This window comes from Chiloscyllium plagiosum, chromosome 8 (assembly GCF_004010195.1).
Source record: "Chiloscyllium plagiosum isolate BGI_BamShark_2017 chromosome 8, ASM401019v2, whole genome shotgun sequence".
Lineage (NCBI taxonomy): Eukaryota > Metazoa > Chordata > Chondrichthyes > Orectolobiformes > Hemiscylliidae > Chiloscyllium > Chiloscyllium plagiosum.
This window is the reverse complement of record NC_057717.1, coordinates 107,400,081-107,418,719: the sequence shown is the minus strand read 5'-3', so window position 1 is coordinate 107,418,719 and position 18,639 is coordinate 107,400,081. Positions and strand designations below refer to the sequence as shown.

At 42.1% G+C, this 18,639-nt stretch overlaps 1 protein-coding gene across 1 annotated transcript in view; it reads left to right on the top strand.

Moving 5' to 3' along the window:
• LOC122552394 (cAMP-specific 3',5'-cyclic phosphodiesterase 4B-like) overlaps positions 1 to 18,639 on the top strand; it is a 462,527-nt gene that overhangs the window by 6,803 nt on the left and 437,085 nt on the right. The window contains exon 2 of the mRNA XM_043695143.1: positions 16,386 to 16,502. The gene's annotated coding sequence lies outside the window, so the exon portion shown is untranslated. The remainder of the gene's footprint in view (positions 1 to 16,385; positions 16,503 to 18,639) is intronic.

Here is an 18,639-nt window from a genome sequence, read left to right as displayed (position 1 = left end):
GTACTGAAGGAGGTGGCTCGGGAAATCGTGGATGCGTTGGTGATTATTTTCCAGAGTTTGATAGATTCGGGATCAGTTCCTGCGGATTGGTGGGTGGCTAGTGTTGTACCACTTTTTAAGAAAGGTGGGAGAGAGAAAGCAGGAAATTATAGACCAGTTAGTCTGACCTCAGTGGTGGGAAAGATGCTGGAGTCTATTATAAAGGATGAAATTACAACACATCTGGATAGTAGTAACAGGATAGGTCAGAGTCAACATGGACTTATGAAGGGGAAATCATGCTTGTCTAATCTTCTGGATTTTTTGAGGATGTAACTCTGAAGATGGACGAGGGAGATCCAGTAGATGTAGTTTTTTTTAGATTAGATTAGATTAGATTAGATTAGATTACATTACATTACAGTGTGGAAACAGGCCCTTCGGCCCAACAAGTCCACACCGACCCGCCGAAGCGCAAACCACCCATTTGACCCTTACCTAACACTACGGGCAATTTAGCATGGCCACTTAACCTGGCCTGCACATCTTTGGACTGTGGGAGGAAACCGGAGCACCCGGAGGAAACCCACGCAGACACCGGGAAAATGTGCAAACTCCACACAGTCAGTCACCTGAGGCGGGAATTGGACCCGGGTCTCTGACGCTGTGAGGCAGCAGTGCTAACCACTGTGCCACCGTGCCGCCCATCGTGCCACCGTGCCGCCCATGTAGTGTACCTGGACTTTCAGAAAGCTTTTGATAAAGTCCCACATAGGAGGTTAGTGAGCAAAATTAGGGCGCATGGTATTGGGGGCAAAGTACTAACGTGGATTGAAAGTTGGTTGGCTGATAGGAAACAAAGAGTAGTGATAAACGGCTCCATTTCGGAATGGCAGGCAGTGACCAGTGGGGTACTGCAGGGATCGCTGCTGGGACCGCAGCTTTTTGCAATATATGTTAATGATATAGAAGATGGTATTAATAATAACATTAGCAAATTTGCTGATGATAATAAGCTGGGTGGCAGGGTGAAATGTGAGGAAGATGTTAGGAGCTTACAGGGTGACCTGGACAGGTTAGGTGAGTGGTCAGATGCATGGCAGATGCAGTTTAATGTGGATAAATGTATGGTTATCCACTTTGGTGGCAAGAACAGAAAGGCAGATTACTACCTAAATGGAATCAATTTAGGTAAAGAGATCTGGGTGTTCTTGTACACCAGTCAATGAAGGTAAGCATGCAGGTACAGCAGGTAGTGAAGAAGGCTAATAGCATGCTAGCCTTCATAACAAGATGGATTGAATATAGAAGCAAAGAGGTTCTTCTGCAGCTGTATAGGGCCCTGGTGAGATCACACCTGGAGTACTGTGTGCAGTTCTGGTCTCCAAATTTGAGGAAAGACATTCTGGCTATTGAGGGAGTGCAGCGTAGGTTCACGAGGTCAATTCCTGGAATGGCTGAAAGACTGGAGCAACTGGGCTTGTATACCCTTGAGTTTAGAAGACTGAGAGGGGATCTGATTGAGACATATAAGATTATTAAAGGATTAGACACTCTGGAGGCAGGAAACATGTTTCCGCTGATGGGTGAGTGCCGAACCAGAGGACACAGCTTAAAAATATGGGGTAGACCATTTAGGACAGAGATGAGGAGAAACTTCTTCACCCAGAGAGTGGTGGCTGTGTGGAATGCTCTGCCCCAGAGGGCAGTTCTGGGACCCAGTCTCTGGACTCATTTAACAAAGAGTTGGATAGAGCTCTCAAGGATAGTGGAATCAAGGGTTATGGAGATAAGGCAGGAACAGGATACTGATTAAGGATGATCAGCCATGATCATATTGAATGGAGGTGCAGGCTCGAAGGGCAGAATGGCCTACTCCTGCACCAATTGTCTATTGTCTATTGTCATGTACCTTTCTAAATATCTTTTAAATGTTGTAGTTGTACCCGTCTCTACCACTTCCTCTGGCAGATTGTTCCAAATATGCACTACCTTCTTTGTGAAGAAAGTTGCATTTTAAATCTTTCTCCTTTCACTTTAAACATATACTCTCCAGTTTTGGACTGTCCTATTCTGGGGAGAAGACTTAGCTATACACCTTATCTATACTTTTCATGATTTTATAAACCTCGATAAGGTCACTCTTTAGCCTCCTACATTCAGGGAAAATGGTCACAACCTATCCAACTTCTTTGTATAATTCAAACCTTCCAGTCTTGGTAAAATCCTTGTTACAACATTGTTTTGCACCCTTTACAGTTTAATAACATCCTTTGTATTCTGGACGACCAAAATCGTATGCAGTACTTCAAATGTGGCCTTATCAATGTCTTGTACAGCCATAACATGATGTCCCAAACTCCTGTACTCAACGCTCTGACCTATGAATTTGTTACAGGAGGGTGTACATTTCTGAAATCAGGATTAAATACCATTTTTGTGACAGTGTAAAAGGAACTTTATCCCTGTATCTGACCCTGAGTCAACTTTTTGCACAGTATTTATTTAACAGTTTAATGTAGAAATGATTGTAAAGTATGTATCTAATTTTTTTAAAAAAGGAAAAAGAAAATTTAGAAATGACAACCAAAGGTTTGACTGTGATGAGGAGAAATATCTTCACCCTGAGAATGATGAGCTTGTGGAAAATGCTACCACAGAAAGCAGTCCAGGCCAAAATGTTGTCTGATTTCAAGAAGGAGTTGGATATAGCACTTGTGACAAAAGGAATCAAAAGATATGGGGAAAAGCAGGAGCAAGCTGTAAGTTGAATGATCAGTCAAAATCATAATGAATAGCAGGGCGGGCTCAAATGGCCCATCTGCACCAATTTCCAAGAGATGAGTTTTAAAAAGTGAGAATATGGTACAGGCACCTAGAAGAGGAGGGTATTCTCCATATAGACACGTTTCAAATTTATTTTAAGGTATGTGGTTAAATATTTTATCCAAAGAATATATAAAATTCTTAAGGGGCTAAACAGGGTAAATTTTGAGGAAATGTTTCTCCTGGTTAGAGAATTCAGAGTTTGTTGAAAGATTCATTTCCCTAAATTGTTCATTCAATGGGGGCTGCTTTATGTGAGCATTTGTTAGACTCTTGCAAATCTTTGCAATACAACCCTTCGAGGTTTATAATCTCATAACGTCATTTCAGCCAGTTAGGACTGAAATAGGGGAAACCTCTTTACTCAAAGTATTCTGAATCTTTGGAATTCCTTCCCCAGAGGCTGGTGGATGGTTACTTTTGGGTACCAAGGAATTAAGGAATATGGGGAAGGTTTGGGAAGATAGCACTAAGCCATGTTCCTTTGGATTGGCAGATCCATAAGGCCTACACGAGTTCTAATTTATATGTTCTGTATACTCTTAGACTAAATGAAATATTTGCTCATGTTGCTAATATTCCTTTGCTGCTGCTGAGTGAACTCATAGTTCACCTAAGACATAGTTCACCTAAGAGACCATGAGCTGTGATTCTGCACTCCCCCCAGTTATGATGAAAGAAATGTAAGTTTACTGTCACTCATGACTTCTTCAGTGTATCAACAGTCTGAATATTTACACCTTCTCAGACAATGTCAGCTAGGGCATTCCAGATTTCACTGTATATTCACATGCCTTCATCATGGATTCACTTCTGTATTTTTTTGTGTTGATCATTTTTAGTACTTTCTCCTTTAGGTAATCAGGATTTTGAGATAAATCCATAATATCATGCTGAGTTTCCGAGCACTTTGGTGGTGGACTGATAGTATAGCAGAGGAATACATTTGAAAGGGAGTCTGATGTCTTGGTGCCATTGTGGCACAGGACCAACAGCAGAACCTCAGCAGTGTGGCTTCCACTGAGCATCCATTTGAGCCACATAAATGCACATATAATGGCACGAGAAGGGTGTGGAGTTCGGTAAACTCTTGAGGCTTTTCAGGTTTGAGGGAGGATGGGGTGGTTATTCAGATATGGTACCACTGTTTGAAAGTCACCTTCACTTGTCCACCCACCTGATCACTGAGACTTGCCTTTCTGGCTCTACTCCTAAAAATAAACTTACTTGAATTCTTCCTTTCTCATCCTGCAGTGACCAACACTAGTGGTTGTGCTGTTGAATTGCCAAGCTTTATCCCTGATTTGGCCAAAACTCTGGGAGGTGGGTTGCCAGCTCAAGCAATGGGGTGGGTTCTTGCTGTGGTGAAAAAATTCAACACCTTGTGTTGTCCTCATACGTTGTTGGAAGGGTGAAAGTTAGATGTCATTATTGTCATTAGCAGCTCACAAGGTTGACTGTGAGTAATATTAGTTTGAGTTTTTCACAGCAAGCAATTTCTTGTTCTTTACTTGAATCTGTTTCCTGTGCTTCTGAACTTTCCTTCTTATTCCTTTTTAAAGGTCCAAATACAGGAATGTGTGGCATAGTGATAATGTCAGTGTACTGGTGATCCACGGTGTTAATGTTCCAGGAATGTGGGTTCAGACCCCACCATTGAATTCAATAGCAAAATTGCAATTAAAGAAAGCTAGCTTAAAAATGATTATGTAACCACCGTTGATTGTCATAAATACCCAACTGGTTTACTAATATCCTTTAAGGAAGGAAACCTACTGTCCTTCCCTGGTCTGACATACATGTGACTCCAGATCCACACTCATGGTGGTTGATTCTTAGGTGTCCTCTGGGCAACAAATGTTGGCCAGGCCAGCGATGCCCACATCCTGTGAATGAATGATCATTTATTCTTCTACAAACTTCCCTCCACCTTGCCCTCTCACTATGTTGAACTCTAGAAACATTACCTTCCCCACTGATCTAATTATTTTTTCCCCAAGACTTCACAATTATGGACACTTCACTCTTTGGTCCATGCCCCACCAACAAATATGTATTGTGTCTTTAAACTGGTGAAATGTCTAATGATGCTTCCCAGGAGCATTGTCAAACAAAGAGATAGGTGTTAAAGATCAAGGATGCTAGGAAACTGGAGAGAGAGAGATTGAGAGGTTTAGGAAAGGAATTCCTGAACTTTAGCATTGGCAGCATGAATGTCCGTTAGTAGTGAAGTAACTAAAATTTAAAATGCCAAGATGTCTTGAAGCATTGTAGGGTGAGTGGAACAAGCAGAGATAGAGAAGATCACGGTCATAGAAGGACTTGAAAACTAGCTTAGGAATTTCAAAACTAAGGTATTGCTTAACTGGGAACCAGCTTGGGTCAGCAAGCACTGGGGTGATGGGTACGTGGACTTCATATAAGATACAGATAACAGATGAGTACAGGGTCAGACTCCCATCCCATGCTCACACAGCCTGCTGATTATTATTTAAATAAATAAAATATTTGCATTTTTATAGTGCCTGACTTAACCTCAGGATGTTCTGAAGCACTTTACAACCACTGCTGCCTCACCATGCCAAGCAGCTAGGCTCGATTCCACCCTTACACAAATATCTGTGTGGAGTTTGCATATTCTCCCCGTGTCTGCGTGGGTTCCTCCAGGGGTCCAGTTTCCTCCCACAGTCCAAAGAAAGCGTCAGAGGCTGAGGGGTGACCTTAGAGAGGTTTATAAAATCATGAGGGGCATGGATAGGATAAACAGACAAGATATTTTTCCTGGGGTGGGGGAGTCCAGAACTAGAGGGCATAGGTTTAGGATGAGAGGCGAAATATTTAAAAAGGGCCTAAGGGGCAACGTTTTCATGCAGAGGATGGTGTGTATGTGGAATGAGCTGCCACAGGAAGTGGTGCAGATTGGTATGATTACAACATTTAAAAGACACCTGGATGGGTATATGAAAGGTTTAGAGGGATATGGGCCAAGTGCTGGCAAATGGGACAATATTAATTTAGGATATCTGGTTAGACCGAAGGGTCTGTTTCCATGCTGTACATCTTTATGACTCTATGTGCAAGTTAGGTGGATTGGCCATGCTAAATTGCCCGTAGTGTCCAGAGATGTGCAGGTTAGGTGGATTAGCCATGGGAAGTACATGGCTGCAGGGATAGGGTTGGGCATCGGGTATAGGTAAGATGCTCTTCAGAGGGTCAGTGTGGATTCGATAGGCTGAATGGCCTGCTTCCACACTGTAGGAATTCTATGATAAGTCCACTGAAGTAGTTTCTTAGTTTATTCATTGTTATAATGTTGGAAGAACAATAGACAATTTGCACGCATGGAAGTCGTTCAAACAGCAGCAAGGTAACAAACAGTTAGTTAATTTGTGATGTTGGCTGAGGAGTAAGTATTGACCAGAACACTAGGATGTAGTTTTTCTGAATAGTACTATGGGATCTTTTACACTAGTCTGAGAGTGCAAACAGGATCTTGATGTATTGTGACATCCAAAGATGGCAGTCTCGATAGTACAACAAGTCCCCCAGTGTCACCCTATCTGAGATACTCAAATTTTTGCAAGCCACAACTTTCTCATTGACAGGTAAGAGTGTTCCTACCGAGCCATGGTTAACACCATTGCATGAAGAACAACTGAATACATGAGGCATATGAACATATGAGGTGTCATAAAATTGAGTAGCGAAGATTGTTTACTGTGACAGCTCATTGATGGATCAGGGATTGCCATGAGCAGCATGCGGATGTAACAGTGAGAATCACTGCTTGCGATACCCTGAGAGAGTCGAGAGTGTGATGCTGGAAAGGCGCAGCAGGTAAGGCAGCATCCAAGAAGCAGGAGAATTGGTGTTTCGGCATTAGCCCTTCATCAGATCCCTGATGAAGAGCTCTTGCCCGAAACATCGATTCTCCTGCTCCTCGGATGCTGCCTGACGTGCTGCGCTTTTCCAACACCACACTTTCGACTCTGATCTCTAGCATCTGCAGTCCTCACTTTCTCCATCCCCTGATTGAGTAATTGATATTTCAGTGATGTGGTTCAGGCAGTCTCTGTTTTTATTTCTGGTGAAATTGACTTAGCTTGACTATAATTTCTAATCTTATATTGAAGAGAGCAGAGGAAGCCAGCTGAAAAACGACATCTCTTATAGCCTCACATCTGTAGACAGGCTTGTAAATTATTTGTAGCAAATTTCACTAGCAGAACTAGCACAGAAAAAAAAACTATTGCTTTCCAGTACAGGCCTGAGAGCAGTCATAGGAGGTAGAGCTTTCAATCTAGTGATATCGATAGGTGAAGTGAGTTGGCAAAAATTTGACAGATGGAATATAATGTGGGAAAATTTGGCAAGAGGAATAGAAAAGCAGTAAATTAATAAATGGAGACAATTTACAGAATTCAAAGTTTCAGAGAGATTTTGGTATGCTACTACATTAAAGAAAGTTAATGTTCAGGTACAATGAATAATTAGGAAGGTAAATGGAATACTAATGTCTATTACATAAAGAATGGAGCACAGGGAATTTGTTTTGCAACTGTATAGGGTCTTGGAGAGACTATGGATGGATTAGATTAGATTAGATTAGATTACAGTGTGGAAACAGGCCCTTCGGCCCAACAAGTCCACACCGACCCGCCGAAGCGAAACCCACCCATACCCCTACATTTACCCCTTACCTAACACTACGGGCAATTTAGTATGGCCAATTCACCTAACCTGCACATCTTTGGACTGTGGTCTCTGGCGCTGTGAGGCAGCAGTGCTAACCACTGTGCCACCGTGCCGCCCACGGATGGAGTCAAATGCAATTCTTAAACGGCTAGTTGGTACTTTTCTCAGAACCTTCCACACAGTTTAGTTTTCCTGATCTGGTTGGGACCTCATGAGTATTCGTTAGCGTGTTATTAATACTCATTAACACCCCATCCCACTGGAATTATGTTGAAGGGTGCAATCTTAGGCAAATTATGTGTTCACAAACTCTATTATCTACAAGTGATGGAGACAATCAGGTTGGCATTGTATTTCCTAGCCACTGACTCCTTTCAAACACTCAACCAGGGATGTGTGGCCTGTCTCAATGTACAGGCCAAAAGTACAATCGTGAGTTCACAGATGTTCTTTGTGGGAAGATAGTACAGTTTTTCAGTTCACCATGGACCCAGCAAGTCAAGCTGTAAGAGATGTAGGATTTGCAACTCAGGTCCAAGATGCCATCTGCTGCATGCACGTGGCACTCCAAGCATGGCATCTTCCAGCCATGTTCCTGAACAGGAGGGATTTCACTCGCTCAACACCCAACTGGCATGGCGGGATGACAAGGGTTACCCCAAAATGTATGGCTAATGACTCTAGTGTGCAACACTCAGACTGATACCAAACAATGCTACAGTGCTGTCCCTCTATTTACTAGGGCTATCACTAAATAGGCAATTAGTCTTTTGAAGGTACAATTCTATTGCTTGGACCACTTAGGAGGTGTATAATTACCATTAATTATATGTTAATTTGTTCCTTTTGTGCTCATAATCTCCTGTTTAGTTTCCTGACCAGACCATCATTGTGGAGTTATGCAGAATTATATGGGTGCTGTGCTTCTATGAAACAAACCTCAGTTTACAAAGGGCTTTGATGGAGAGGGGCCAAACTATTCTGATTGACGCCTGAAAATCAAACGTTTAGCTTAAATTCTCATTTCCCAGAGATTATGTTCCTCCCACAAAACAGCAGAGAACGACAGCCTCAGCATTCTTTGCACTGTTCCTCATAAGGTACGTGTGTGTCCAGTGATGAATGTTCCTCAAGGTAATCTACAAGGGAACATAGCCAAAAGATATAACAGATTGAAAATAAAATTACAGGACTGGTATACAAACCGCTGTATTTAAGTCAAGTATTAGGTTGTATAGAATGTTGACATACCTCTGCATCCAAAGTGATCTTGGTGTTCTTTAACCTTTTTATTCTTACTGCTGTATCTTGGTGCCACCTCTGCAGCCACAGCTGAGTTTAGGGAAGTTTGCAGACAGTTTTGCTTCTTTGCCCAAGATGACTCTGGTGGGTGTCCTTTGATGGTCTGGTGCATTGGGATCTCTAGCCTGCTGAGGGTCTCCTGCAAAGGCACTGGTGAAACCTCTTCAATATAACCTGATGGAGATATTGGGTTCCAGCCCTCTGAAGTGTCCTGAGATGAAAATCCCTGGGTTCCTGTCTGTTGCTTCTCCTACCAGGTAATAAGGGATATCTGCCAAAAGCAGATATATGGAATTTGGCCACAGATCAGCCATAATCTCATTGAATGGCAGAACAGATTCAAGGGACTATTCCTGTTGCTATGTTCCTATGTACCATCGCCTGGATGATGAACGAATGCATCCATGGTTCAAGTGCCGGAGTAAAAGTTCCCAAAACATATCCTGTAGCTACTGAAATAAAAGCTGGAGAAACTCAAATCTGGCAGCAGAAATGGAGAGAGAAATGTAGTTAACATTTCAAATCTGGTATGATTAATGAGTCTGCCTGCTTGTATGTCTCTATATCCCTCTAGCCTGCGAGGACCAGGATTCTATCCTCATACAGACTGAGGATTCCGATGTCAAGTTGTCCTTCAACCAAACAGGGCTTTTCTGTCTCTATTGCAGGCTGAGAGTTCTCTGGTGCCATGATAGTGTCCCTACCTCCTGGCTGGAAAGTCTAGGCTCAAGTCCCATCTGTCCAAAAGGTGTGACATTTGTATGACCAGTTTAAAAACAGCTGAAAGTGAAGCTGCAATTAGGTTATACTATCCTTCAGTTTAAAGTGGCTGAAGGTTTTAGGTGAAAAGAAAGCCTGAGAGTCACTTTATTGCTCATTGATTTCTCTTGTGATTGCTCCCACTCTGCTCGATTGGTGAGTCTTTTTACAAGTTTGCCAATTAAGAAGAAAGAATGCAATGCTGAGTTGTAAAGTTGTTGAAGGAGGGAATAATGAGCACTGAGAAAAGAAGGAGGCATGTTCCTTTGTTCAAAAAGCTGGAGTTTATTAAAGAAAATATACAAATGGAAATTATTCACAACTGGAATATTCAACATTCCTATGCTTATAATTCTTCATCACAACCACGTCTATTCCAAGTTAATGATAGACTTTGAGGTACAGCAGTGATCTGAAATAAAGAAGGAAGTGGTTGAATTTCAAGGAAAGCTCATGCAGTCTGGAGGGCAAAATATTTGGCTCTGAGGATAAACTGACCATGACCCAGAGTGAATAAAGAAGTGAGAGAAAACTCTATTATCTTGCCATGATTGGAATGAAGCAACACAGAGTGATCTGCAAGGGCTGTCTTCAACAACAGCACAATGACTGCTGCAATCTTTATTATTAAACAATTCTCCCACACTAATAAATGAATTATTTTTCCATCCTAACATTTGAATAAGGTGATTTTTTTTAACAATCTCATGGTAGTTGGAGACATGACTGATATCATCAATTGTATAGATTGAAATTCTTCCTTTTGCTAAAGTTGGAGTTAAGAGAACCAAATGTTGATATTAGTAACCATTGCCACCCAGATGCAACACATTGACTAATATTTGGCAAGTTTAAGTAACTTAGCTCTTAAAATCAAGAATTTTTCTCTCCATCCCTCTTAATTTTGAGAATAAGCAATTTGAACAGCTTGTGTCTTTGGATTAAAAAATCAATGGGTGAACCAGAGGTGCTGAAAGAAAGAGGAAGCTTTCACATTGCACTTCTATATGAGAATAAATAATAAAGAAATGTGCATAATGGGAGCAGCAGTAATTGCTCCCCCATCACACTGTGTTATGGAGGTGTACTGTACCTTTAAGAGAGTTGAAGGACTTAGCAAGCACACAGAGTGCTGGAGAATTTACAATGTCACATTTGGTCCAGCAGCCAGTAGTACCTGGGTCGTTATGAGACAAAACACAAATTCAAATTCGGCCAATCAGTTTAAATTATACCCCAAGATACTAACCTCCAATCAAGTTTGAATTTAGTATTTTGACAATATTAAAACCAATGAAACAATCCAATGCTTTGGGGTATAAGCCTGGGAAAATTTGAACAGTTGGAGGAGAACTGCCAAAAGACCAACAGAGGTAGGCTGCTAGTAAGAACTCTCTGAAAGGTACCTGTCTGGAGAAGGAGTTTGCATAGGAAAAAACAACAACACTGACTCTGGGGAGCAAATCTACAGCGGAAGATAAAAAGAGAGACAACAGCTGGCTGGTTTTGAAATTTGAACTTTTCTGTAAATCTTAATTGGGGGTTTTGTCGGACTAGTACTGTACAGTGGAAAGTAAACGATAGGTTTAGATAAATGAGTTGTCAATAGTTGTTAATTATTCTCTGTTAGATGTTAAAAAAATTTAGGTTGTTAATTTTTACTTTAAATTGTAAATTTTGGGATAGTTCTTTGCCTCTCGAATTTTAACTGATTACACGGGGTTAAATCATTTCTGCATTGTTGGTTTAAATTAGCAGGGGGGTTTAACCCCGTGTCATAACACACTGTCACTTGAAAGATTTTAATTATCTTCCTACAAATAGGCTGAAATAGTTCAATTTCTAGCTTTCTCCATAATCTGTGTTTTGGGCTAAGTGAGTGAGTCATTGCTTCACTGGACTTCAATAATTGAACATTTAAAATTGAACTTCTTCACTGATTGGCTTGTTGGAAAAGTTAACTGTACCCTGCAGCAGAGTATAGTTAATAAGTTGGACTTTGCAAATTGTTTGTGACACTAAAATGCCAGCAGTAAAAATGGTTTTGCTGAGATGTAACATACATGCTAGTTGGAGTTTGGAAATCAACATCCATCTGGATTTTGCTGTTCCTTATTCTGTGGATGTAATGAAGAATATTGCTAATTGTTGTCTGGAGTTCAGATGTATGAAGTTAAACTATTTAGATGTAACATCAGTGAGATGGAAGGTTTCTCCTCATTGATATTGAGATTTCTTTGGTTATTCTTTGTTGAGGTCAAGTGCAAGCAGCCCCACAAATGCACATGATCCATTGTTGATCAGGAATTGCTTTTATTTATTATTCTTCAGAGCTCAGCATGATTATTCATGAATTGTTGAGCTACATAGACAGGGTTTCATCTTTGATAAGGGCTGAGTTAGCTAATCTGTCTATGTGATGTTAGCACTGATGAAGTTAATCTCAGAAGACTGAGAAAGGAAGGAGAAAAAGTCCACCAACACATCCATTTCTTTTAGGTCATAGAGACATTACACCACAGAAGAAGACTAATCAGCTCATCGAATTGATTTTTTAATATCTGTAGCACAATCCTGCTGCCACTTCTATCCAGGAGGCTGGAAGAACACAGCAAGCCAGGCAGCATCAGGAGGTGGAGAAGTCAATGTTTTGGGTGTAACCCTTCTGCAGGACCTGAAATGTTGACTTCTCCACCTCCTGATGTTGCCTGGCTTGCTGTGTTCTTTCAGCCTCTTGCTTTTCTATTTTGGATTCCAGCATCTGCAGTTTTTATGTTGCTACTTCTATCCAAGCCCTGAATACTGTACATACAAGCTTGGTCTCTGAGCTAATGGCTGCAAATGTGAGAGAAAATATGAGATATGTTCACCTACACTCTCTCCTTCCTCCATTGATTAGGGATGTTAGGTATGGATCATTCAAAGCTGAGACAGACAGACTTTTCAATTATCAGGGAGTCCAGATTTGTGGGAGAGGATAGGACAGGAGAGCTGAGGCCAAGATCAGGGTTACAATTCTGAATCTCTTATGATCTTAGGGTAGTTTATCCACAGGCCATACCTACTAGAACCAAAAGAGGCCCACAAAATAAGTTACTAAACAATAAATCTTCCACATTCCTCTGGGATAGAGATCACAGATTTACCACCCATTGAATGAAGCAATTCCTCTTCATCTCGATGCTAAACAGCTTGCCCCTTATACTGACACTATGTCCCTTGGTTTTAGACTCCACAATCAGGGAAAACATCCTTCCTATTTAACCTGTTGATTCCTGAATGTATTCTGTATGATGAATGAGATCGCCTGTTTAGAACTAATGTCTGATGAAGGGTCACTGGATTCGAAACGTTAACTTTTTTTTCTCCACAGATGCAACCAAACCTGCTGAGTTTCACCTGCTGAGCACTTTCTGTCTTTGCCATTGGATTACAGGTTCAGTAGTATTGCCACTCACTACAATCTCTCTAACTCAGGCCTTTTCTGAACTTGACAGATTCAGCTCTGAATCTGCATGTTTAAAGAGAAGCGCACTGGCTTGACTTAGGTGCCCTTTTCAGATGAAATTTGAAGTTGCTATTGAACTGATTTGGATGGGAAAGGAACAAAGGAAATGTGTTTAATTATACAGCATTACTGAATGTTAGCTGAATGGCCTCTTTCTATGCTGTATCAGTTTATCATTACACAAAATGCTCTGCTCAGTTCAATATCCTCACCCTCTCCTCAGGGTTCTTTCACATGGTGGGAGTTAAAAATAAAATCTGATGTCTTTAGGGTGAGAGGACCTATTTATCTCCTCAAAGTAAAAAGATTCTGTTACATTTTTCCAGTAAGACCTGAACATCACCTGATACTGTTCTGCTCAATACTTATGATGTGGAGGTGCTGGTGTTGGACTGGGCTGGACAAAGTTAAAAATCGCATGACCTCAGGTTATAGTCAAACAGGTTTATTTTGGAAGTACAAGCTTTCAGAGCACTGCTCCTTCATCAGGTAGCTAGCAGTGCTCCGATAGCTTGTACTTACTAATAAACTGGTTGGACTCTAACCTGGTGTCGTGTGACTTTTAACAATATTTATGACTCAGCCAACATTATTAAAGCGATTTAGTTGATCTTAGAGTAGGATAAAAGGTTGGCACACCATTAAGGGCTGAAGGGTCTGTACTGTGCTGCACTGTTCTATGTTCTATGTTCAGATTATTTGATCATACCTTATTGCCCTTTGTGGAATCTCACTGTGCAAATTGACTGCTGCGTTTACATCAGTTTCACAATCTGCATTACCCACTGGATGATCACAATTTAACATATTTGAATCCTTCCCTCCAGTTCATTTATACAAAACAGTTATCCCACTATGCTCTTGAGTCAATGAGTTTCCTATGTGTTGTGACTTCTAATGTTTCTTCCACCCCCTTCGCACTTACTTTTTCAATTGTGACTCCCACCCACCCTCCGAGGACCCCTTCTCCCACCTCTAACATACTCCATCCATTTGAACATCCCATCCTGGCGTGTTATCCATCCTCGACCTTTTTATCTCTAACTGTCGCTGTGGCATTGATCATCTCAACCTGTCCATGCCTCTCACCCACTTCAACCTCTCACCCTTGCAAAGCACAGCTCACCACTCCTTCCGCTCCAACCCCAAACTCACCATTAAACCAGCGGAGAACGGGTGGGGAACCTCTACACCGCAAAAGCATGTGCCAACTCACAGATATCTCCTCCTCCCATCACCAAACCATCATCTCCCAGACCAACCACAACCTCATCACCTCAGGGGATCTCCTGTCCACAGCCTCCAACCTCATAGTCCCGAACCCCGCACTGCTCGGTTCTACCTCTTACCCAGAATCCACAAACTTGCCTGCCCTGGTCAACCTATCATCTCTGCCTGCTCCTGCCCCACCAAACTTATCTCAACACTGTCCTGCCTTCCATGATCCAGGAACTCCCCACATACACTGGGGACACAATGCATGCCGTCCACCTTCTGCATGACTTTTGTTTCCCCAGGCCCCAATGCCTCATCTTTACCATGGACATCCAGTCCCTATACATGTCCATCCATCATGGTGAAGGCCTCTACGCCTTACATTGCTTCCTCTCCCACGGACCCAACCAGTACCGACACATTCAATCGATAGGCAGAACTGGTCCTCACCCTCAACAACTTCTCCTTCAAATCCTCCCACTTCCTTCAGACCAAAGGGGTAGCCATGGGCACCTGCATGGGCCCCAGCTATGCCTGCTTTTTTGTATTATACATGGAACAGTCCATCTTCCGTAGTTACACTGGCATCATCTCCCACCTTTTCCACTGCTATATTGATGACTGTATCGCCATCTCATGCTCCCACAAAGAGGTTCATCAGCTTCACCAACACCTTCCATCCTGATCTTAAGTTCATCTGGACCATGTCGGACACCTCTCATCCCTTCCTGGACCTCTCCATTTCCATCTCTGGTGACTGATTCAACATGGACTCTATTTCAAACCCATCAACTCCCATACCTACCTGGACTACACCTCCTCCCAATGCTGTCCTGTAAAACTCGTTTCTTATTCTCAATTCCTCTGCCTCTGTCATATCTGCACCCAGGAGGAGCAAATCCACTCCAGGAGATCCCAGATGGCCTCCTACTTCAAGGGCCGCAATTCCCCTCCCACATGGTCAACAATACCCTCCAGTGCATCTCCTCCACTTCCTGTACCTCCACCCTTGAACACCACCCTTCCAACTGCAATAAGGATAGATCCTCCTGCTCCTCACCTTCCACCCCATTAATCTTTGGATACAGCACATTGTCCTCTGCCATTTCCGCCACATACAATCAGACCCAACCACCAGAGATATATTTCTCTCCCCACCCCTATCTGCGTTCCGCAGAGACCATTCCCTCCGTGAGTCCCTTGTTAGATCCATACACCCCACCAACCCACCTTCCAAACCTGCCACCGCAGGAAGTGTAAAACCTGTGCCAACACCACCCCCTCACTTTAGACCAAGGCCCTAAAGGATCTTTTCACATTGGCAGAGATTTTTCTGCACATCCAAACACCTCATCTGCTGTGTCCATTGCTCTCGATGTGATCTCCTCTACATTGGGGAGACAAGACGCTAATTCGTGGAAAGTTTCAGGGAACATCTCTTGGACTCATGCACCAAACAACCCCATCGCCATGTGCCTGACCACATCAACTCCCCCTCCCACTCTGCCAAGAACATGCAAGTCCTGGGCATCCACTGCAAAATCCAAGCCACCTGATGACTGGAGAAGGAACACCTCATCTTCTGCCTTGAGACCCTTTAACCACATGGCATCAACACTGACTTCACTCATTTCCAAATCTCCCCTCCCCCCACCTTTTCATTCCTAATGACGGACTTATGCCCAAAACATTGACTCTCCTGCTCCTCGGATGCTGCCTGACCTGCTGTGATTTTCCAGCATCCCGCTTTTCAACAATACAATACAGTCAGTCCTGCAGAGGTACCTTTACGCCAAACACTTTAAGTATCCATTCCAAAATCCTTCCCATATATTGTCAAACTGAATGTAAAAATCCTTCATTTTATTTAGTAACATTTGCTTTTATTAGATCTAGCCAAATGTCACTAGGATTTAGTCACTAAAAGCTTGGACCCAACCACATGAGTAATCAACTTAAAAAATGAAATTGCTGGCAATGTTTCAAACACTTGCTCACTCTGCTTTAATTTCATAATTGCTGATTTGAACTTATAAATCATGGACTTCATTTATTTCTTTGACTTTTGTGTTCTCCTCTTTTCAACTCCCCTTAATGGCAGAACTAAAGGATGTCTTCCTCCATCTGTTGCTGGGAGGCTGCAGCTCGTGCCCTCTTCCAGGACTGCTGAGTGGATCCTCCTGCTAAGGACCTGTGACATTTGTTTGAGCACATCAAGGTATTTCTGCCCTTCTCAACAGTTACAGTTTGCATGGTTTTGGATAAGAACTACTTCCTTTTGCCAAGGCCTAGATCTGATGGACTAGTATTAGAATTAGGTTTTGAGCTGTAATTTGAGGTCTTGAAAATTTATCAAAAACTCTAATCAATTCATTCCTTCAGATATTCAGATGCATAAGCAAATTGCAAAAGTAAACCATTGGAAAAAAAAAGTTGGATTGTTTGATGTCCAGTTTATATTTGGAAATGTCTAATCAATGCATTAAAATTGATTTCCTCTACCTGATCACTCATGGTTTGTCCAGCTGTGGCTACACAAGGACTAGGATTCACTATTTTTTTCCTCTCAATTGTCCTTGTTCCTGTCATTTTCTCCCTTTCCCTAAAACTGTAATTGTGAAACGTTTCCAGCTTAGCAATCCAATATTACAAATTAGCTTTGAAAGTTGGTTGCTAACTAGATTTAGGGACTCTTGTACTTTCCCTTGCTGCAGTCAGTGACCCTTTCCTGGAGATCCGAGTAACTCTTCTGTTCTAATGTTGAGAATTCTCTTCTCTTGTGCGTAAACCTCAAGCCACTGTGTTCGATCTATACACCTTCTCTGTGCAACTTAACTGTTCCTAAATCAAGATTCATTTGATCTTCTGTGTCTTTCCAGGACATCACTCACATTACATTTCAACATTTCTTCCAGATTAGTATTTGAAACCTATTCTGGACATCATTTAGTAATGATTTTCTGAATTGTTTACCACTTTTTTCCTACTGTTTCCAACCTTGGTATCTTGTGTAATAGTCCTCGACCTTCATCTAACTTCCTCAATAATGAGAGAAAATCTTGCAGATAGCTGATACGCATTCAACATGTGTAATTAAATTTGGTATCTGTCAGCAAATCTGCTCACATTAGACATTATTTAATGGAGATGGTTGGGGTTTATCATCTCCCAGCTAGAAAGCCAGTGAGAGCCTTTAGTAGCCTCTTCACTGTATTAAAGTGTCAATGGGTCAGGCACCCAACTGGGCAGTGCCGGTCCTTCCCTGTAGAAGGACCCTGGGGCAGAAGCCTACTCCTTGGCGAGAGATATTAGTCAGTGAGAAGCCAGCAACTGTTTACTGTTTTGCAATACCACTGGAAGTGCAGTGGCTGCTGGTAGCACGATATTTATCCAAAACCTAAATTTGCAATGATTCCAGGTGTGTGATGCGACAGAGATGTCATGGGGGAGAGAGGAAGGACATCTGAGGGGAGGGAATGTATCAAGAAGAGCAGGGAAGTGGTTTCAGTGGGTCCTCCCCCTTACTAATGACAGGTCCTTTAATGAGAGACCACACTCTGTACCAGATGTCCACAAAAAATGCACCATTGTTTTCTTTAAAGGCTGTTCGCCTAGTGAGTCTCCTACTTGTAGCTGAACGAATGCCATTGGTTGAGGTACGAGAATCTTAAGTGGACATTAATTGGTAGCAATGTGGGAGAGACATCTGTTAGCCTTCCTGATATGGATTTGATCAGGCTGTGGGGGATAGGTGGCAGAGATCCCACCTGACACCCTCCTGCCTGACTAAATATCCTCTACCACCAAACCCGCCACCTAGGAGGGCATAAAATTCCACTACTGTCTTACTGTAGCTTAGTGATATTTATGATAGGACCTGGGAACCTTTACTGCCCACCTCCCATCAGTTGAGATTCTCAGCAAAATGAGACTGTTTGTGTCTGTGGATTTCATTGTTTGGCTGATTGTAACATGTTTCAGAATTGGCATCAAGCACTATGTTCTGTTATTAAACAAAAACCCATATTCCATAATTTGCACATCAGTCTCCAGTAATTGGAGTTCCTCAATCTAAGAGATACATCTTTCAGCTGTTTGCATCTGTGTTTTAATGTCAAGAATCAATTCAATTAAGTATTTTCAGCCTTTAACTTAGACAAATATATTGCAACTTTCTGGATTTGATTTGTGAAAATGTAGTTATGCTATTCCGGATGTACAGTTGTGGCAGCTGTTCACTATCTTTTTTTTAATTCATTTGTGGGATGAGAGCATTGCTGGTCAGGCCAACATTTATTGCACATCACCAATGGTCCAGAGGGCAGTTAAGAGTCAACCACCATTGGTGTGGGTCT